The 23,602-nt window shown below is 37.4% G+C and overlaps 1 protein-coding gene and 1 long non-coding RNA gene across 4 annotated transcripts in view; one reads left to right on the forward strand and one right to left on the reverse strand.

Annotated features, from left to right (window-relative positions):
* LOC134213159 (uncharacterized) overlaps positions 1 to 23,602 on the forward strand; it is a 447,591-nt gene that overhangs the window by 260,755 nt on the left and 163,234 nt on the right. The window lies entirely within an intron of this gene.
* On the reverse strand, positions 22,975 to 23,533 carry LOC134217324 (uncharacterized). The gene is made up of 3 exons (XR_009980995.1): positions 23,461 to 23,533; positions 23,233 to 23,386; positions 22,975 to 23,176 (listed from the first exon to the last, which is right to left on the reverse strand). It is a non-coding gene; the product is annotated as an uncharacterized LOC134217324 (long non-coding RNA).

Raw genomic sequence — 23,602 nt, forward strand, 5'->3', positions numbered from 1 at the left:
AAGTTTTATCAGTACGTTTTCATTTTGATATTATCTGTACCAATAATAATCTCACATATTAAAATTTTCATAAATCAAATAGAATTGTAAATAGTAAATGTGAAAAATGCTACACAAAGTCAAACACTCCCACAAGTGAATGAGTCGTTTTTTACGCTCCGACTCCCCGCGAAGATCAGGTGCGTGGCTGGCGGTGAGCAAAAATGGTTACGCGTTTGTGTTGCGATTGACGCCAATTGGCAGCGAGCGCCAATCGTCGATCAACCGTTTCGTTTCACATAAAACAGACGATGGCTCCCTGGCTGGTGGCGGTGATGCAACAGCCAGCCATAGTCTGTTTCTGTTTGCGAGGACTCGTGAAACTTTTGATTATTTTGATGATGCTACCTACCGACCGTATATACTTTCGTTTGTGTTTCATTCAATTTGAATGGAAAGCGTAGGCCTTAACCCTGAAGTGCAGCCATGCTTGCCCGTGGTCGCAAAATGGAAATGAGAATCGTTTGAAACGAATTCATTTGAATTCGAATGGTGGGTGCTCGAATTTCTTCTTTTATCACTGACATCACCACACCTCCGCTTCTAAAGTTAATTTTCTACGAAGTTTCCGCTTATGCATTTCTGTGTCCAAGAAAATTGATAAAATTTCGCACGTGTTATTTACCTATGCCGATTGTAATTCGAACCCAGATCTCTTCAGTCTGCTTTGAATCCGCCCATCCTACCGGTAAGCCACGAAAGACATTTGGGTGCTTCGATGTGGGACGTGCAATTTGGTGCTGGTCAAATGTACACAAAAATGGTACGAGTAGATGAACTTGTATGCTTTTCATGTGGAGTGTTATTTTACGGCGAATGGCAGTTTGTTTGCTTAGATCGTCGAGGCAGTTCATTCACGAGAAGTTAAATTCTAGGTTTATCGCCCGGATGCATTGTGTTTATCTGTTTCATTGTTCATGTTTTGAAAATTCACAGGCAAACATTTTTTCAGACAATTGTTTGTTTATTAACTCCATTCATATCTACTCTTGAAGACTGCCACAATGACAATTACACTGATGATATACTTTATCATCAAATGAAACGCTTTGTGACGTTGATAACGAAACACGCAATGTTTGATTACAATGTTAATAGAAAAATCAAAATTTTGAGTTTTCATTGTTGTGCTGTTTCTTCGGGGCTGTGAATAAACTGCCTTCACTAACTCATTCAGTTTCCCTTTTCCCTTAGTTACCGAAATCTAAAGAATTATAACAAAATTATGGGAAACAGGGAGGACTGATTTTCAAGAACATATTGAATATATCAGATTTCTGGAGAAACAGACAGAAGTGACTGTGGAGAGTCGAAAAAATTATACATTTCCAGAAAGAAGAATTTCCCGAAGATATATCGATGAATCTCTCGAGGAACAACCAAAATATCTCCCGAGGAAATTTTGGAAGGAGGTTCAAAGAATTTCTCGAGGAAATTTTGAATAATTTCTTGAGGATTTTTTTAAATCAATTTCTCAAGGAAATTTTGAAGAATCTCCCCAAGAAATTTTGAAGAATTGCCCGATAAATGTTTAAAGAATTTTCCGAATAAATTTTAATCAGTTTCTCAAGGAACAGCCGAAAAATTTCCCGAGGTAATTTTTAAGAATTTTCCGAGGAGAATTTGAACAATTTCTTGAGCATTTTTTTTTTTCAAATACCTCGAGGAAATTTTTGATCTATTTCCCGAGGAAATCTGTTAACAATTTCCCTAGCCAATTTTGTACATTTTCCAGAGAAAATTCTGAACAATTTCCAAATTTACAAAGAATATTCCGAAAAAAGAAAAAGAAAATTATGAATAATTTCCTGAGGAAACTTTGAACAATTTCCCGTGGAAATTTTTGAACAATTTCCCGTGAAAATTTTTGAACAATTTCCCGTGGAAATGTTCGAATAATTTCCCGTGGAAATGATTGAACAATTTCCCGAGGAAATTTTTTAACAGTTTCCCTTGGAAATTTTTGAACAATTTTCCGTGGAAATTTTTGAACAATTTCCCGTGGAAATTAGTGAACAATTTCCTGTGGAAATTAGTGAACAATTTCCTGTGGAAATTAGTGAACAATTTCCTGTGGAAATTTGTGAACAATTTTCCGAGGAAATTTGTGAACAATTTCCTGTGGAAATTTTTGAACAATTTCCCGTGGAGATTTTTGAACAATTTCTCGTGGAAATGTTTGAACAATTTCGCGTGGAAATTTTTGAACAACTTCCCGTGGAAATATTTGAACAATTTCCCGTGGAAATTTTTGAACAATTTCCCGTGGAAATTTGTGAACAATTTCCCGTGGAAATTTGTGAACAATTTCCTGTGGAAATTTGTGAACAATTTCCCGTGGAAATTTGTGAACAATTTCCCGTGGAAATTTGTGAACAATTTCCCGTGGAGATTTTTGAACAATTTCTCGTGGAAATGTTTGAACAATTTCGCGTGGAAATTTTTGAACAACTTCCCGTGGAAATATTTGAACAATTTCCCGTGGAAATTTTTGAACAATTTCCCGTGGAAATTAGTGAACAATTTCCTGTGGAAATTAGTGAACAATTTCCTGTGGAAATTAGTGAACAATTTCCTGTGGAAATTTGTGAACAATTTCCCGTGGAAATTTTTGAACAATTTCCTGTGGAAATTTTTGAACAATTTTCCGTGGAAATTAGTGAACAATTTCCCGTGAAATTTTTTGAACAATTTCCCGTGGAAATTTTTGAACAATTTCCCGTGGAAATTTTTGAACAATTTCCCGTGGAAATTTTTAAACAATTTCCCGTGGAGATTTTTGAACAATTTCTCGTGGAAATGTTTGAACAATTTCGCGTGGAAATTTTTGAACAACTTCCCGTGGAAATATTTGAACAATTTCCCGTGGAAATTTTTGAACAATTTCCCGTGGAAATTTGTGAACAATTTCCCGTGGAAATTTGTGAACAATTTCCTGTGGAAATTTGTGAACAATTTCCCGTGGAAATTTGTGAACAATTTCCCGTGGAAATTTGTGAACAATTTCCCGTGGAAATTTGTGAACAATTTCCCGTGGAAATTTGTGAACAATTTCCCGTGGAAATTTGTGAACAATTTCCCGTGGAAATTTGTGAACAATTTCCCGTGGAAATTTGTGAACAATTTCCCGTGGAAATTTGTGAACAATTTCCCGTGGAAATTTGTGAACAATTTCCCGTGGAAATTTGTGAACAATTTCCCGTGGAAATTTGTGAACAATTTCCCGTGGAAATTTGTGAACAATTTCCCGTGGAAATTTGTGAACAATTTCCCGTGGAAATTTGTGAACAATTTCCCGTGGAAATTTGTGAACAATTTCCCATGGAAATTTGTGAACAATTTCCCGTGGAAATTTGTTGTGAACAATTTCCCGTGGAAATTTGTTGTGAACAATTTCCCGTGGAAATTTGTGAACAATTTCCCGTGGAAATTTGTGAACAATTTTCCGTGGAAATTTGTGAACAATTTCCCGTGAAAATTTGTAAACAATTTCCCGTGGAAATTTTTGAAAAATTTCCCGTGGAAATTTTTGAACAATTTCCCGTGGAAATTTTTGAACAATTTCCCGTGGAAATTTTTGAACAATTTCCCGTGGAAATTTTTGAACAATTTCCTGTGGAAATTTTTGAACAATTTTCCGTGGAAATTTTTGAACAATTTCCCGTGAAAATTTTTGAACAATTTCCCGTGGCAATTTTTGAACAATTTCCCGTGGAAATTTTTGAACAATTTCCCGTGGAAATTTTTGAACAATTTCCCGTGGAAATTTTTGAACAATTTCCCGTGGAAATTTTTGAACAATTTCCCGTGGAAATTTTTGAACAATTTCCCGTGGAAATTTTTGAACAGTTTCCCGTGGAAATTTTTGAACAATTTCCAGTTGAAATTTTTGAACAATTTCCCGTGGAAATTTTTGGACAATTTCCCGTGGAAGTTTTTGAACGAATTCCCGTGGAAATTTCTGAACAATTTCTCGTGGAAATTTGTGAACATTTTCCCGTGGAAACTTTTGAACGATTTTACGTGGAAGTTTTTGAACAATTTCCCGTGGAAGTTTTTGAACAATTTTCCGTGGAAATCTTTGTACAATTTTCCATGGAAATTTTTAGATAATTTCCTGTGGAAATTTTTTAACAATTTCTCGTGGAAATTTTTGAACAATTTCCCGTTGAAATTTTTGAATAATTTTCCGTGGAAGTTTTTGAACAATTTCCCGTGGAAACTTTTGTACAATTTTCCGTGGAAATTTTTGAACAGTTTCTCTTGGAAATTTTTGAACAATTTCCCGGGGAATTTTATTACAATTTCCCTTGAATATTTTATAACAATTTCCCTTGGAAATTTTTGAACAATTTCCCGTGGAAATTTATGAACAATTTCCCGTGGAAATTTGTGAACAATTATCCGTGGAAATTTTTGAACAATTTCCCGTGGAAATTTTTAAACAATTTCCCGGGGAATTTTATTACAATTTCCCTTGAATATTTTATAACAATTTCCCTTGGAAATTTTTGAACAATTTCCCGTGGAAATTTTTGAACAATTTCCCGTGGAAATTTATGAACAACTTCCCGTGGAAATTTTTAAACAATTTCTAGTGGAAATTTTTGAACAATTTCCCGTGGAAATTTTTGAACAATTTCCCGTGGAAATTATTGAACAATTTCCCGTGGAAATTTTTGAACAATTTCCCGTGGAAATTTTTGAACAATTATCCGTGGAAATTTTTGAACAATTTCCCGTGGAAATTTTTCAACAATTTCTCGTTGAAATTTTTGAACAATTTCCCGTGGAAGTTTTTGAACAATTTCCCGCGGAAATTTTTGAACAATTTCCCGCGGAAATTTTTGATTAATTTCTCGTGGAAATTTTTGAACAATTTCCCGTGTAAATTTTTGAACAATTTCCCGCGGAAATTTTTGATTAATTTCTCGTGGAAATTTTTGAACAATTTCCCGTGGAAATTTGTGAACAATTTCCCGTGGAAATATTTGAACAATTTCCCGTGGAAATTTTTGAACAATTTCCCGTGGAAATTTTTAAACAATTTCCCGTGGAGATTTTTGAACAATTTCTCGTGGAAATGTTTGAACAATTTCGCGTGGAAATTTTTGAACAACTTCCCGTGGAAATATTTGAACAATTTCCCGTGGAAATTTTTGAACAATTTCCCGTGGAAATTTGTGAACAATTTCCTGTGGAAATTTGTGAACAATTTCCCGTGGAAATTTGTGAACAATTTCCCGTGGAAATTTGTGAACAATTTCCCGTGGAAATTTGTGAAGAATTTCCCGTTGAAATTTGTGAACAATTTCCCGTGGAAATTTGTGAACAATTTCCCGTGGAAATTTGTGAACAATTTCCCGGTGAAATTTGTGAACAATTTCCCGTGGAAATTTGTGAACAATTTCCCATGGAAATTTGTGAACAATTTCCCGTGAAAATTTGTTGTGAACAATTTCCCGTGGAAATTTGTTGTGAACAATTTCCCGTGGAAATTTGTGAACAATTTCCCGTGGAAATTTGTGAACAATTTTCCGTGAAAATTTGTGAACAATTTCCCGTGAAAATTTGTAAACAATTTCCCGTGGAAATTTTTGAAAAATTTCCCGTGGAAATTTTTGAACAATTTCCCGTGGAAATTTTTGAACAATTTCCCGTGGAAATTTTTGAACAATTTCCCGTGGAAATTTTTGAACAATTTCCCGTGGAAATTTTTGAACAATTTCCCGTGGAAATTTTTGAACAATTTCCCGTGGAAATTTTTGAACAATTTCCCGTGGAAATTTTTGAACAATTTTCCGTGAAAATTTGTGAACAATTTCCCGTGAAAATTTTTGAACAATTTCCCGTGGAAATTTTTGCAAAATTTCCCGTGGAAATTTTTGAACAATTTCCCGTGGAAATTTTTGAACAATTTTCCGTGGAAATTTTTGAACAATTTCCCGTGGAAATTTTTGAACAATTTCCTGTGGAAATTTTTGAACAATTTTCCGTGGAAATTTTTGAACAATTTCCCGTGAAAATTTTTGAACAATTTCCCGTGGCAATTTTTGAACAATTTCCCGTGGAAATTTTTGAACAATTTCCGGTGGAAATTTTTGAACAATTTCCCGTGGAAATTTGTGAACAATTTCCCGTGGAAATTTTTGAACAATTTCCCGTGGAAATTTTTGAACAGTTTCCCGTGGAAATTTTTGAACAATTTCCCGTTGAAATTTTTGAACAATTTCCCGTGGAAATTTTTGGACAATTTCCCGTGGAAGTTTTTGAACGAATTCCCGTGGAAATTTCTGAACAATTTCTCGTGGAAATTTTTGAACATTTTCCCGTGGAAACTTTTGAAAGATTTTACGTGGAAGTTTTTGAACAATTTCCCGTGGAAGTTTTTGAACAATTTTCCATGGAAATCTTTGTACAATTTTCCATGGAAATTTTTAAATAATTTCCTGTGGAAATTTTTTAACAATTTCTGGTGGAAATTTTTGAACAATTTCCCGTTGAAATTTTTGAATAATTTTCCGTGGAAGTTTTTGAACAATTTCCCGTGGAAACTTTTGTACAATTTTCCGTGGAAATTTTTGAACAGTTTCTCTTGGAAATTTTTGAACAATTTCCCGGGGAATTTTATTACAATTTCCCTTGAATATTTTATAACAATTTCCCTTGGAAATTTTTGAACAATTTCCCGTGGAAATTTATGATCAATTTCCCGTGGAAATTTGTGAACAATTATCCGTGGAAATTTTTGAACAATTTCCCGTGGAAATTTTTGAACAATTTCCCGGGGAATTTTATTACAATTTCCCTTGAATATTTTATAACAATTTCCCTTGGAAATTTTTGAACAATTTCCCGTGGAAATTTTTGAACAATTTCCCGTGGAAATTTATGAACAATTTCCCGTGGAAATTTTTAAACAATTTCTAGTGGAAATTTTTGAACAATTTCCCGTGGAAATTTTTGAGCAATTTCCCGTGGAAATTTTTGAACAATTTCCCGTGTAAATTTTTGAACAATTTCCTGTGGAAATTTTTGAACAATTTCCCGTGGAAATTTTTGAACAATTTCCCGTGGAAATTTTTGAACAATTTCCCGTGGAAATTTTTGAACAATTTCCCGTGGAAGTTTTTGAACAATTTCCCGCGGAAATTTTTGAACAATTTCCCGCGGAAATTTTTGATTAATTTCTCGTGGAAATTTTTGAACAATTTCCCGCGGAAATTTTTGATTAATTTCTCGTGGAAATTTTTGAACAATTTCCCGTGGAAATTTTTGAACAATTTCCCGTGGAAATTTTTGAACAGTTATCCGTGGAAATTTTTGAACAATTTCCCGTGGAAATTTTTGAACAATTTCCCGTAGAAATTTTTAAAAAGATAGATAGATAGATAGATAGATAGATAGATAGATAGATAGATAGATAGATAGAACAATTTTGAAAAATTTAATGTCGTTCTTAGAAAAAAATATTTTTATTATGTTTTGGCTTTGCAATTTTTTTCCATTACATTTTAGTCAGGAAACTAGCAGTTGTGGGTTGTGGCTAGGTCACCAAATGTTCTCGATTCGTAGATTTGAACAGAAATGAAAATAAATGCTTTATAATTGTAAGTACATAATTGTCATAAGAGCTAGGCTAAAAATATGTATTTCCAACAGGATATTCCATTCCAAATAATGACTAGTAATTTACAATAAAATTAGATAAAACTAAATTTTATAGTTAATCATGTATTTTGGAAAACAAAATTATCTTATTATCCTACTGCTTTAGTTATCATTTTATAGTCATCGGAGTAGTAAAAAATATTTGGTGGAATGGTCAATTTCGGTATGTGTTCCGATTTATTTTTGACGGCGCGGCGATGTTTGAAAATCATACTTCATGTCTGATTTCAACATCCACGTAGATGCGTCTGTTTACTCGATCAAAAATAACACTGTACCTTAATTATGTTGGGCCTACCCAAACCCTAATTCCAGCAGCAGCAAATGATTGAAGATTTAAAACCATAAGCACACTGAGGTCAACATACCTCGAGTCGGGTAGGTGAAATCCGGCTCAGCTGAATGAAACTGTTTACTAACAAATCAACGGAAAGCGGCAACATATGTGTGCCGTTTTTTCCGCTCGTTTACACTTCAGCTTCCTCTCTTCGCTATTGAACTGAATCGATTCAATACTTTCGACAAACGAAGCCGGATACCACATTCCATCGTGGGTGGCGCGCGACCCATTCACTACAAGAAGACATCGATAGCTATTGTGGACCCCGTTCAGATAGTCGCATAGACGGTCCATTCTTTATAGGAAAAGTGCTGATCGGGTCTCGAAATGGCAGTCAATTAAATCATTGGACGAAGAAAATTCCAATTCCGCCATAGCCCCTTCTGCCGCCAGACAGCATCCGAAGAAGGTCTTTTTTTGTTTTGTTTGTGGAACAAAGGCTGAGGACCACGAGTCGACGACAACGTGCGCGGCAGGTCCATGTGACTTGTTGTGTGCCGACGAGTGCCGTACCGTTTATAACCGTTCGGAGTATGTCAGCAATTTATTAGATCGTTCCCCGTATGGACAATTTATCAAACCGGGCATTTGCTGCTATACCTATTTCTTTGTTTTGAATACAGCGTGATATGTATAGACATTCGCCGAGAGGACGACGAACTGCAGACGGGGCTATTCAGCGACTTTGTTATGATGAGTTTATGGTAAGGAATTCCTAAGAAAATGAATGTTTGCATCCAGCTCTGTTTGGTCTGGGCTAGCTTACAGTGGCGAAGCTATTGATGACTATGTTGATGACGATGATGATGCTGATGATGACGACAAGAGTAGCGATGGAACGAGATGCGGTTGGACACAAACAGAATACTTTGTTCGACACACAAACAGCGTGATGAGTTTGGTTGTCGTCCCAGGAAGGGCGGAAGTGAGAACACAAAGTCAAGATTTAATGCGCACCAGATGAAAGGAATTATGTTTCAGTTCGACCCGAAGTCTATTTACTTCCATGAGGCAGTTGATGTTGGGAGTTTGTTTTTGTTTGCATTTCGATCATTTCGTGTAATATACGTTGCGGCAGAGGCAGGACCGGCCCTACCCTTGGACAACTGAATAACACAACGTGGAGGAATACGTCCATCAGTATCGAAGATACAATTAGATTTGTAGTTTCAGGAATATCTGTCTGTAGAAACAAACCTGATTTATTTTTAATTTCTAAACTCAAAAATTCAATCGTACGACCCTGGTCACATATTTAAGCATGAAGGTCATACATTAAAACGTGATGGATATGTTGCGAGGAAAATTCAACCAGCCAGGAAGAGTCGAACCGATCTTCCGTTCTGATGTTTGCGCTCCTAGCGAATGAAAATGAGCTCAGTCTCTGCTTCCGTTCATTAACGTGACTTCAAACGTAGGTTTATCTTCCGTCAGCCAACAGTGGTTTCATCGCATCATCAAGCTGATCTACATTTTATAAACCCATTGTGATTGGATTGTAACTAAGGACGTTAGCACCTATTTCCAACTCACCAATACCGAACTGTGTTGGACGATGACCAACGCAACCTGACCGATAATATGCCGTGCCCAAGCATCACATCGTATCACTATCAGTGTCACAATAAATTAGTGCATGCAATGAAATGGGATTGACCTTTTCGGTGCGCCATGAACCGGAACGGACCCGTTTACCTGCGAGCATAGACTCTAGTTCACACTAAACTGGTTTCACTTGCTTGTTCGGAAGGTAAAATTTGTTAAACAACGTAACACTCCCACATCACTTTATGAAAATTTGGTCTGGTACGGTGCCCAATGCATTGTCATGCACACTCCACAGGTTACCTTTTTTGAACGGTGTGCTATTCTCCGGAGGTAACTGTTCCATGCTGAAACCCGCGAAGAAAGGCTATATTACGGTGAAAGAGCCATTCCGGGCTTGTGTATTTAGATGTTGTGCCTTTGTAAGAGCTAATTAGTGTAACGAGCACTCTCGGTATGCACTGCAAAGGATTAAGATTCCATATAAAGTGAAAAATAATGTTCCCCTTGCCATGGAGCTTTTAAGGAGGTAAATGTTTGTACAATTACAACAATAATAAATTACTCTAAAACGTACTGTTGTTGTTTCGTTATAAAAATAAAATTGCATGGCAGATTTCGGTTTGATTTGCATCAATTCAAACCAAAATGATTTTTATTCGATAGGATAGTCGAGCTCATGTCTTAAACTATAATGCCGCTAACTGCAAGTGCTCGATATGTATATGGATTACAGATTTGCAAAACTTGCGGTTAGCGGCAGTATATGAAGATAAATATTTCGCAATGATGATGATACTACCATCTATTGTAGCAAGGTACCTGCGAATGCACTGGTCATATCTAACAAACCATTTGATCCTTTTTATATTATTGAATGCATTCCATCAAACTTCTGTGTGAAGGGTCAAAACTGGGTGAGATAGTTCCATAAGCAAAGACACTTATGCAAAATCCAAGGGATGAGTAAAGAATCTCCTTCCAGAAGAAAGTTCGTGCGATCCATAATAGATGGGAAAAAGAGCCCGCCCTTTATCCACGAAATGTTAACAATAGTTTGGAATCCCACTCTTTCTATCCAAATAGTTTCAATCGGGTGCCCTGATGGCTTATTTTTAATATATAGTCATAAAGTTTCAATATACGTTAATAATAAATACAATGGAATTATCTCACCAAATTTCAAATCGTTTGTCCTGGATGGGCGAAACATTTTTAAACACCAGTTCGTTTTGTAATTAACTGTCTTCAGAGATGGGAAAATAAATTGTCCGTCGAAGATTATCTTTGAAAAAATCAGGAAATAGGTTTTTGTTTCAATTGAAATGAGATTCTTGAATTCTGAAAAGATGAGGTAAGAAGACGAAATACCGTATCAAACATAATAACATGAGTAGAACAAGAGGCCCCAAAACGCCGCCCCGAGGCAAAACGACTTTTGGGTATTCACTCATATCTACCATGTTTGAGATACCCTTAACAAAACTAGAAGTAAAATTATGTAGGTTAGGCGAAAATAGATTCAAAACAATATAAAGGAATGTAGGAAAAACTGAAGTTTTCCTAATTTTGATGAAACATCTAACATTTCGGGGAGGCAAAACGCTCTTGTGGAATTGCCTCCATGCACTGTCCATACCAGAATGCTGATTCGCCGACGCGTGGTGCATTGTTCCCTAAAAGCTGCCGGCTAAAAGGTGTTTTGCCTCATGAGTTTTCCGGCAACGAAATATCACCTCTTTTTTGAAATGTGAATATTATCAATATTATTGAGATATTTTACAATTTTAATGTTGCATCAGCTAGCTATATTGTCTAACTTTTACATGAGGTAGAAAAACCCATTAAAACATTAAAGGTAAGGCATAAAGGCAGTCTATGCAGACTATGCAGAACTACACATAAGAGTCCTGGGAACGAACGGTCTCATGAGGGCGATGTTGAACTAGCTTTTGTAGATGTGATATAGAAACGGTTGAAGTTAGGAAATATAAAAAAAGTTGTAAATAGGTAAAAAAAACACAAGGTTTGGTCCTTCAATGATGTCCTTATCTCGTCTTTTTCAACACTGACCGTCATCATCAAGCGCTACAATGGTTCCCTCTTCATGGTTGAATAATTTGTTCTACTTCGGAACAAATAATGATTCAACATCAACACTTTTATTAGAATATACTTCATTCGATTTTCCTCGCTTAGATAAAGTCTTGAGATGTTCAGAAAGATGGATGTTACAGCTTGACATATGTGCGCCCTGTGGAAGAAATACTGGTCCATTTTAGAAACTCACTGTCCATCACTTTTATCTGCATATTAGTAGAGGGTGTGTTGATGGCTTCCGGGAATCGACTTCGGATTTGGAGCTACACTTTATCTACGATTTATTTTCGAACATTGAGCACTTGGTTCTCCGCGTCAACGTGAAAATATCGGCCTTAACACGTTTCAACGGATTTTGCAAAACAGAAAAAAGTTGCTTTTATGAAAAACACGTCTATCAACGGGCAATGACTGCTACGATCTTTTATGAAGATACATATTTCGCAATACACTCAAAAACTAAATCAATATTTTTAAGAAGTTGAAAGATGAATTTGAATGCAATGCAATTCGAATTTCCCATGAAAATTTTGAATGTGTTTTTATAATAATTTCGTAGATCTTTCCTTTGTAGCTCCGCAGAATCGTTGCAAATGTAATTCAATAAAAACTTGAAAATAATAAAATAATAATAAAAAATAAATACAGTAATACCTCGATATAACGTAACCTCGATACAACGTAACCTCGATATAACGTAACTCGTTATAACGTAATTTTTACCTCGATATAACGTAACTTTTTTTTCGCTCCCGTTTTTAACAGTTTTAATTTTAAACGTGACTCATTGAGTATAAAAATATTTTTTTCAACTCTAGGCCATTATATGACCGACCATCCTCAACAGACATAGGGTGGAAAGAAGAATCCCACGCTCGCCAAGTCGTTCTGTACATGGTCAGCCTACTTAGCTTACTGCGCTTCACGCCTTCTTGTACTTGCCGGATCTGAGGTAACACTATATTTGCAGGGTTGCTATCCGGCATTCTTGCAACATGTCCTGCCCATCGTACCCTTCCGGCTTTAGCTACCTTCTGGATACTGGGTTCGTCGTAGAGCTGAGCATACTCAAGGTTCATCCTTCGCCGCCTCACACCGTCTTCTTGCACACCGTCAAAGATGGTCGTAAGCAGCCGTCTTTTGAATACTCTGAGTGCTTGCAAGTCCTCCTCGAGCATGGTCCAAGTTTCATGTCCGTAGAGGACTACCGGTCTTATGAGCGTTTTGTACATGATACATTTGGTGCGGTGTGAATCTTTTTTGACCGCAGTTTCTTTTCGAGTTCAAAGTAGGCCCGACTTCCACAGATGATGCGTCTTTGTATTTTACGACCAACATTATTTTCAGTCGTTAGCAAGGATCCAAGGTAGACGAATTCATCGACCACCTCGAAGGTATCCACGACTATCGTAACATTGCTTCCCAAGCGGACCCTGTCGTGCTCGGTTTCGCCACCTAGCATGTAGTTTATCTTCGATGCATTCTCCACCAGACCAACTTTTGTTGCTTCACGTTTTAGGCGGGTGTACAGTTCTGCCACCTTTGCAATTTTTCTTTTTGACTGCATCTGTTTAAAATCGTACCCCAGCTGTTACACCCGACTCTCCGCATGTCACCTTCTAGTGTAATGTGCGGTCCCGGTGCGATCCGAATGAACTGGAGTTTTCGCCTGAAATCTTCTCACAGTTTTGCACACAGTCCACCATTGTTTTGATTAGTTTGATAAACTTCCCAGGGAAGCTGTTTTTATCCATAATACTCCATAGCTCTACGCGGGCTATACTGTCGTATGACACCTTGAAATCGATAAACAGACGGTGCGTTGGGACCTGGTATCCACGACGTTTTTGTATGATTGTACAGTGAAGATCTAATCCGTTGTCGTTAGGCCGTCAACGAAGGCGGTTTGATAACTTCCCTCCCATCCGGGCCCATCTTAATGAGTTCAGCTCATTCGTACCAGCTGCTTACCATTCAAGTGTTCCTCGCAGTGCTGTTTCCATTTTTTGATCACCACACGTTCGTCCGTCAAGATGCTCCCATCCTTATCCCTGCACATCTCAGCTCGCGGCACGAAACCATTGCGGGATGCGTTGAGCTTCTGACAGAAGTTGCGTGAATATTGAGAACGGCACACATGTTTCATCTCGGCATTTCTTCTCCTGAAAAAGGCGGGTCTGCTGTCTCTGCTTCCGTCTATAGCGTCCCACGCGAACGCCTGCGCTGCGTCCTTGTTCTCCAGAATCTGTCTGCACTCTTTGTCGAATCAATCGTTCCGGCAACTTTGTATCACATATCCGGCGTTGTTCTCCGCTGCGTCGTTAATGGCTGCTTTAACTGTATTCCATGAGTCCTCAAGAGGAGACCCATTGAGCTCACCCTCTTCCAGCAACGCTGCCTCGAGATACTGCGCATATGCAGTGGCGACATCAGCTAGCTTCAGTCGCTCTATATCCCGTCGGTAACGAACATTGTTGATGACGGATAGTTTTGAGCGCAGTTTAACCATCACCAGATAGTGATCAGAGTCGATGAGCGCCACGATATGTTCTGACGTCGATAATGTCGGAGAAGTGCCGTCCATCAATCAGAACGTGGTCGATTTGTGATTTTGTCTGCAGTGGTGATTTCCAGGTGTACCAATACGGAAGGCTGTGTTGGCCGTTTTTGTTCGTCAGCCGGTGGGCACTGAACTTTCCAAAAGTCGCTTTAAACTTATTCCCTTGGTCAACTTAAGCGTTCACATCTCCTATAATGATTTCAAAGTCGTGACTTGGGCAGATGTCGTACTCACGTTCCAGCTGGCGTAGAATGGGTCCTTATCATCATCAGTGCTTCCGGATGTGGATGTTTATGTTGATTATGCTAAAGTTGAAAACCCGGCCTTTGAACCTCAACCTACGCATTCTCTCATGAATCTTCCACCACCCTATCACGCGCCTTTGCATATCGGCCATTACTATGAAAGCTGTTCCCAGCTCGTGTGTGTTGCCGAAGCTCTGGTAGATGGTATGATTACCTCTAAACGTTAGCACAATTATAGATCTCATAAATCGAACCTCCTACAGCGCTACAATGTCGAAGCCACGGTCCTTGAGCACATCGCCGAGTATGCGTGTGCTTTCGATGAAGTAAGAAATTTTCAGCTCTACGAATTTTCTCTAGGTGGGTACCACCGAGTTTCAATAAACATGATTTTTGCCGAGATCTCGGTAAAAGTGACGTTTCGGTTGCTGAGATACAGTAAATATTTGGCTGAGAATCAGTACTAAACGACGTTACCTGCCGAAGTTCAATTATAAAATGACTTAAGCGTAGCCGAAGCACTTGTAGCAGACCACAAATGGTTGGTGTATGATCACGTAACATACCATCAATCCTACCTTCAACTTGGTCTTATCGAGCAACTTCTTAGCTGCCGCCAGACGTACCTGGCGAGCACACATAAAGGCTCATCACCTGCGTGCCCGCATAGCTCTTTCGTAAACGAATATCTATGGTCTGGATATCAACTCTCCACTGATCTTTCAATATATCGACCAGTTCACCGGCTTCAGTCATTTCATCCAAACCCTTACATAACTTCAACCGGGCATAGGGCTTCGACATGAATCCTATCAACCAGCCCCTCTACAGTCAAGTTTCAAATGGTCAAGAAAATCAAATGGCCCTTCTGCCCTATGGATGCAGTTGACATCTTCTACTTGACCAGAGAGTATTTGCTCTCCTCTCATGGCCTTTGGGACATCCGCGTAACTCCGTCATAATAGCCTACTTCTACAAGCACCTCTTTCTTTGCCGCAGCTACCTCCTCTGCCACTTGTTTTACGGCCCACTTTGTTTTCATTTTCGGCTTTTTAGGGATGGCCATTTCCCACCATCATGCACAACCTTACTCACTTTAAGAGTCGCACTACGAGTTTGAGAGGTCTGGAGGCCTCCCATAAAGCCTCCCATTTGGGTGCTCCCCATCTCTACATGGTTGGTCAGCACGTTTTTGGGGATTAATCAGAGTGGCTTCGTATATTTTCGAGTCCGCGGGCACCTCCTCTGACCAACATACCATAGCCCATCTTATGTAAGGGACATCTTACTGTGGTTGTGAAGAAGATCATCATAGAAAATCTTTTGGTCGCCAAAGCGTGGGAGGTTGTTCCAGCTGACTCGATTCGCAAATCTTACAATATTATTTACAATGCTCCATGAAGTCGAGAATGAGGATGATGTACCACTGTCAGTCTTAAGAGGCACACTGCGAAGCATTGATGAGAAGATAACATACCGACACTATGCCGGTGACAACACAAGGCAGTCAATGTCAACGCAGGAAGAAGCATCCAAGTCAACACAAGATCGTATATGATGTCACATAAGATGCTAAAGTAGAGGCCTCATCGGTACTTCCCCATAAAATATATACGTATATCGCCTCCACTTTAGCATCGTATAATGCAGCATATACGATTTTGTGTTCACTGGGATCACAATCTGCGAGTTTTGGAAATGATAACGAATATGTAAACGAGTTATCATGGACATCGTAATTAAAAAAAAAACAGCACTAAAAAGACTTCAGTGCAGAAATGTTGTTTTGCGATTTCGAACTGGTTTGTGAATCCAGCTTTCAACGCTCGCCATAATGGCGGATGCTATAATTTTTTTGACAATAACTGCTTCCCGACACTGAACTAGAATTTTCATCTGAGTAAGCGTTACCAATGGCACCCCAAAGTTTATTATTTCTGCCAACAAGAAATTACTGCATGATCAAAACTGTTCATCTTTACCATTAAAAAAGGAATTGAATACATTTTAACAAATACTATTATAAGATATACCTTCCAGATATTGCTGCGAAACTCAACGAACGGTGACACTGGCAAGCTTTACTGTAAAGAAATGCAGCTCACCTAGGTTTCAAGTACTGTTGCTCGGTATATGAGCACAATGAAAAAATGACCACAGATTATCATCTAGTACTAAGGAAAAAGAACCACGGATTATCATCTAAGGAGAATGTGGTTCTCTCTGCTTGATGCTTTGAAAACATCACTCCATATTTTATTGCTTACTAAAAATTTGGTCGATTTACTGTTGATCTTCCTTTTCTTTCTTTTTCCAAAAGATTTTAAGTTAAAAGATTTGACAAAACTTTTGTATTCCTCAAAATATTGGGTTGAATTCAGGAAAAGCTTAACTAATAAAGAACGAACAAAATCCCGATCTAAAACTAACAAAATTAAACCACAGATAACTTATATTTAGGTCAGAACAACTTTGAAATGATACCATGTTACATTGATATTACTGCCATCTACTTAATTGCCTGTAAAAATATCTCCGGACGCAACTAATATAACAAAATATAAACTCAGCCAATACGTTTTGGATAACGATCATTGCGCTATCTTAATAAGCGTTTCAAAAGCTCAACATAAGTCCATAGGTAGGTATTCTTATAGAAGATCTTCAACCACCTTCAACGCTTCATTAACACGCACATTCGAATGTTACTGTTCACAAAAAAAGCGAATGTGAAACTAAGTCGATGCAGTTTTGTTGCTGCATCTACGGGACCGCAGTCGTAGCTTGAGCCGTGTAGGAGTAGAAAGAATGTCAAATTAAATCGTGTTGAATATATGTTGATTCTGAGTACGATTGTTGGCCACATCGAGGTTCAGTTGAGTTCGGCTTATCACTGCCCTTATGGAACAAATGCGATATCTGTCCATTATCCTCGTCCCAGAGATTCGATTAGCTATTAGATGCCCACTCTATTAGCTCTTGAGCCTCATGAAAAGTAATTCTAGTTACTTATTACCTGAAATAAATCAAATATTAGAAGATTTTCAGCGAATTATTTTTCAAAGATACGATTTTCTATACAGGTTTTCTTGTTGACAGAAAATAATAAACTAAGCTACCAAGGTAACTAAAGACATCATCGTTTACTGAGACGAAAATTTCAGTTCAGTGTCGGGAAGCAGTTAACGTCAAATTTTTTATAGCATCCGCCATTATGGCGAGCGTGGAAAGCTGGATAGTTATGAACTTGAGTTCTACTTTCATGAATAAAGAATGGTAATCTAGAATATTCTAAGATAAAAAGTAAATATGTAAAAAGTAAAACAGAAATGAAAAAAATGGTTATGAAAAAATAAAAAAAAATATATTGCTTATCTAAGAAAAAACAGAAATGTTTTTTTTTGGTTTGAAAAAAAAGTTAAGTAAGAAAGGTTGGAACACCCTGCTGGATGAATAACATTGGTTTTAGGTTAAAATTCTTTTATAAAAAAAAGATTTAAAAAAAAATTTGGGAAAAAAAATTTGCCTCGATATAACGTAACCTCGATATAACGTAACGAAAATAAAAATTGAGTTACGTTATATCGAGGTATGACTGTACTGAGCAAATAGAATAAATCATAAATCCACGCTCGCCATAATGGCGGATGCCATAAAAAAAATGACAGTAACTGCTTCCCGACACTGAACTGAAATTTTCATCTAAGCAAGCATTTATCATTTCGTCACCGATGACAGCCATAAGTTTGTTATTTTATGTCAACAATCTATACGATATTATGTTTACCATTTTTCATATTTTCAATAAATTTTAACTAATCTTATATTTTATATTATTTCAGATATTCTGATATTTGTGGATATTCTGATTGATGAAAATTTCTGATGTTCAATCGAAACTTGCCTCAAAGGGTGGCATCTACATACTCATCTCTAAAGTAAAGCACGGAACCAATGTTTTAAATCGCATGTTTTAAAATACTGTTACGGATTTCCTTAAACTTCGGAAGCTATAGGGCAGTGTATTGTACTCAATTACAAGAATTTTGTTAATATTAAGTCGGCCATTCCACTATTTTTTTTTCTTTTTTTCTTTTTTATTACAGAGTGAAAACCTCTTGGAAAAGTTCTTGGCTGGTTCACCTCTGGCTTTCCACTATTCACTTTCCTATAGATCAGGCATATTTTCTTGAGACCTCCTGGTTTGCGTAAATCTTGTGAAAAGGGATCCCAAACGACCTACTTTGGAAAGCTATGGAATATATTTAGAAATTTGAAACCTAACAATTGCAAACGTTTGTCATTTTTTAAATATACCTACATACGCCAAGGGTTTTCCATATCCAAAACATTCGGCTGAGCCAATGGGAACAACATAAGTTTTTCCTAGTCGAAAAATTCCCAAAAGACTGTCTATAACGCTAAGACGGCATATTTTACGCGGGTTGTGTCGTATTTTTTGCGAGGGACAACGTGTGTCATTTCCCTTGGCAAAACTAACCCTGCTAGTCAAGAAGGTTCCTTCCTGCACTATTGATCTACATGATAACTTGAATGTAATTCTGAAATCATCATACTCTTTTCTCGGGAGGCCTTAAAATTGGTGATGTTTCTCCAGGATCCGGTCCAAAAATAGGGAAAAGAGTTTTGGAATGAAAATGTTTGAAAAGCGATTGAGAGTAAAATTATTTGAAGTTGGGTAAAGAACTTGTTAGCGTTTTATCTACGAAATCCCGGGAATATTCAGTGTACGATGAGCAGAAAACATTCCGTGCGAGTGAAGTGAGAAAAAATAACGGTGAGGAGTCCATTGTCTAAAATTGTAGTCTTTTCGAGGTCAAGTCAAATCATTCTTCACGTATTTTTTAAGCCACCTGAGAATCATTTAAATTTAAGCCATTCACAATGTCTGGATTCATCTGAGAACTGAAGGTATGACTATGATATTCACAACTTGTGCCTCATGTGTATAGATAAACGATAATTTCACGGAAGAGTATGTCCATGTATGCATGTATGTCCATTCGAATTGTTTGCGCTTACATCCTGATTTCCACTCCATGAATGAGTTGGCCCCATAAATAGTTATAAGGGTATCTAAATATCTGAAATAAAACAAACATTAGTGCCTATAATATAAAATAACAGAGTATTTTCCAAAGAAGTTCCCAAATGAATTTCATTATCAATTTTCTTGTTGATAATAAACAAACAACACATTAGGTTGTTGTTGGTTACGGAAATCATACAGTGTTTGCTAAGATGAAAATTCCAGTTCAGTGTCGGGAAGCAGTTAATGTCAAAATTGTTATAGCATCCGTCATTATGGCTAGCGTGGAAAGCTGGATGGACCCGATTCCCGGCTCACTGCACAGATAACTAATGATTTATACTGTTTGGAAGCCGTAGGTTTATGATTGATAAAGTCTCTCATTTATCTCGCACAATATTTAATATTTTTTAACCATGTATTTTACTCCTAGTTGAGCCAATTATTGAAAATAAGATAGATATCAAACATTCGCTCTCCTTTGCAACATCACTGAGCCGGAGTAAATCTTTCCACTTCTACAAAACGGTATCATCAAATAAACACCTACCTGAAAATCGTCACAGTGCTCGATAAAATTATTACTTGAAGCTGTGAATCACCACACAATAATGCTAAACTCACGCACTTCAATCCTTCATATTTGTTCATATCACTAGAAATCATATAGACATATTGGAATAAATTCAAAAAATTATCCTCAAAGCGAACAAAAAATCACCTCGGTCCAAGAACTCCAAGCTGCAACTGTCTAATATGTTGACGCTATCATGTCATTTATAATTCTCTTGATTTCAAAGAGTGAAAAAATATTGTTTTCAAGAGTTTGGAAGCAATTTAGATGAGTGAATATATCTTTTCAACCAACTAAAAATTATTATGAATAATACCATCTGGCATCATGTTGTCGTAGAACGGGCATATTTTTGTTTACGTTGCATTGTCTACCGTCCCGAGAGAGAAAGGGAGATTGAGATGTTGAGAAATTGAGTGAAAATCGTTTATGCCGGGAATTGAATTGAAGTATGCCGGAAAAACAATCGCTGTGACTGAAATGCGTGCTACACCTCTCTTATTTAAATCTAATAAAAGCTTTTTCAAACAATAATGTTTTGCAAGAATAACTATTTTAAGCAGAAGTGAACCCCATTGCAGTACTACCATAGATATAATTATCAAGATGTTGGAGTCAGAGCAAATTAGTACTCATTTTATGGTTCCATGTACTAAGATGTCGGTACCCAGTGAAACAAAGCAACGCTTCAACATAAATTTTCATTGTTCTAATTTTGTACTGTTGTCAAGGTTATCAACTTGGTTGTTTATTTACTGTTTTCCTATGGTTGGCGGAGGTGAAAGGAAAACGATTGGTTTATTCTCTGTATCTTTAGGGTAAAATCAGCAGTGATTCATACCGTTCGGGGCTGTCAGTTTGAATTTGAATCTGAAACATTCATTTTCCCAGCAGCTGTTCTAGATTCATTTTTTATACCAGTCAAATGTCAAAAAAATAAAACTGGTATAACGCTCCGCTCTATTTTCGGCAGATTTGAACCACGATTGAATCACGAGATTCGAATATTTTTCAATTGTTTTGGTGTATGAATGCGTCATTTTATCTACGGATCAATCCACTTTGCAATTACGGCGCCTTTCTTGGCGCCAACATGATGATTTCATTTAATTGAAAATTTGAAAAACATGAATAGAACACTGCTGGGGAAACCAGCGAGTTTGTTCTATTTGGCTCCAGATTCAAACTAGAATAGTGGTCGAAAATTTGGAATGAAACTGAATCACTCCTGATTTCACTCATATCTTTATTTGCTTTTCAGATCAACGCCTTAAATTTTGGGTTCCTTACTAATGCATATCGACTATTTTGTGGATTGATGGATTGCATGGATCGATGATTGGATGAGCCTTCGATCGATATTTGATGGAAATCAAAAAAGTGTTCCCGGGGAAATATGGATTTTGACTCCGGGGAAATTTAATAGAATTTCTTCTGAAAGCTCAGAAGTCCATTGTCCTTCCAAAACTTCCTCGATATCAGTATCAGCCGTCAGATAAACCACCTTAGGACAATCGACTAGGAATTTTTTCTTCATTAGCGTAATATGCTGCTACACATTGGTTTTGCCGGCAAATGGCACCACTATGCAGACTTTTTTACTTCCCATGCCATTTATAACGATCACATTTCTTTTTATTTGGTTGTCCGATGAAAACAAGTCTAATATATTTTTTATCAACATGCAACTGCCGCATGAGAGTAATCAATGCTCTTTAACGAACGTATGCGTCATTAAACATTAAGGCGATGGTCAGATCAGATATTACTCTGCTGGGCAGCAAATATCCACTTACGCACCTAATCATCAACTCCACCATCTTCCCGCTCCAGATAACGATCTTATATCGATCAGATCATACCGATCTGCCAACGCATACACATTCTAAGTCAAATTCTCGAAATCACGTAACTTCAATGATGGTCAGTTCCTCTGTGTCTTAGCTTCGAACGTCGAAGTCCCTGGCCAACAAATCTGACCCTCTGATACATTTGCAGCCGTTTGATGGTGGATTTGGCTTTTTTGCCACCCTCTTCAAACCCTCGAACGAACGTTCAACGTTTCATAAAATGTTGATGGAGACTGTCCATAATATTTTTGGAAAATCAGTACCTCATATTCATATTTTCACTCATATTCCGAACACTCGCTTCCAAATTGCATTTTAAATTTATTGCGTTATTCTTTCCATATGATATTGAATTTGTTTGTAATCTTGGTCCTCCGTACCCAGACCCAATGGAAACTTAAATTTTAGGGCGCTAATACGCAAATGTTCGGAATATGAGTAAAGTTGGAAATTTGAGTCAAAACGGTATTATGTGTGGGACTATACCTTTTATGATTAGGCATAAATTTATTTTTGGCATTTACAACAAAAACGAGATGTATAGGAACATTTATGTTTGATATCTATCCAGCTTTTCGCACAGGGTAATGGCGATTTGTGTATTTCCAAAGTATATCCATCCGTTTTCCTCCTGTTCCTTTGTGACATGAGCTAATTACAGTTTAGGGCAACCTTTCACATCGGAAAATTTTTCGCCGGATTTTGGTTCCGTGCTTTTAAAGGTATAGCAAGGCAGCCTCACTCCTCGGGAACTTGGTCCTCGAATTTTCCCCCCATGTATTTTTACACAAAGCGTTTTTTTTTGGGGAATTTGGGCACGGAAAATCAAAATTTAAAATGAACTGGGACCAAAATCCGGCGGAAAATTTTCCCGAGGTGTGCGGCTACCTTTAACTGGAAATCAGCATGCTCGCTGCTGGTTAAGAAGAAATTAAACAAGTCCAAATATCCCGAAAAAGACGGCATATATTGTGCAGGCTTTGTCGTTTTTTTTGCCGATTGTATACCGCATTGTCCCAACGGTTCCCTCCGGAACTCTCATCGATAAAGAATCGAAATCGTCACTTCACCTTGCGTTGTCTGGCTGCCGTAGAGGCTTGGATACGACTATTGCATCTGGTAGGTCCTAGTGAGAGGTATATTATAGCAGAAAACCAATCGCGATGACAAACTCCTGTGAGATATCTTCACGACAACCGGAACTGTATGATAAAAATTAAAATATTTAATTATTAGTAACGGAAAAAGCAAAGTGTACCTGTTTGAAGTTTGCATTCATGTACTCCTACCAGTAGTGTAAGGTCATACAATGTAGCCGCTAGCCCCGCAATAGTTAATTTAATCCCACATATTTCTGGCCAGTCTTTCTCAGAAATAACAGCAGCTGTGGAAACGGCATGTTTTCATGCCTGCTGTAGGTTTTTTAAAAAGAGCATGTTTGACTAAATCACAAGGATTTCATTTTTTAATTGTAACAATTACTTACCAAACGCTTCCATTTTCGAAGTTTGTTTTTGTTTGAAGAAAAAACTTTCAAAAATGTTGCTATGACAGCCGTTCTAAAACTTGTTCTAAAGGGGCATCAATAGATTACGTACTGAAGCGACGATTTCTCGCTTAACTTTTCA

This window comes from Armigeres subalbatus, chromosome 2, assembly GCF_024139115.2.
Source record: "Armigeres subalbatus isolate Guangzhou_Male chromosome 2, GZ_Asu_2, whole genome shotgun sequence".
In the NCBI taxonomy this organism is placed as follows: domain Eukaryota; kingdom Metazoa; phylum Arthropoda; class Insecta; order Diptera; family Culicidae; genus Armigeres; species Armigeres subalbatus.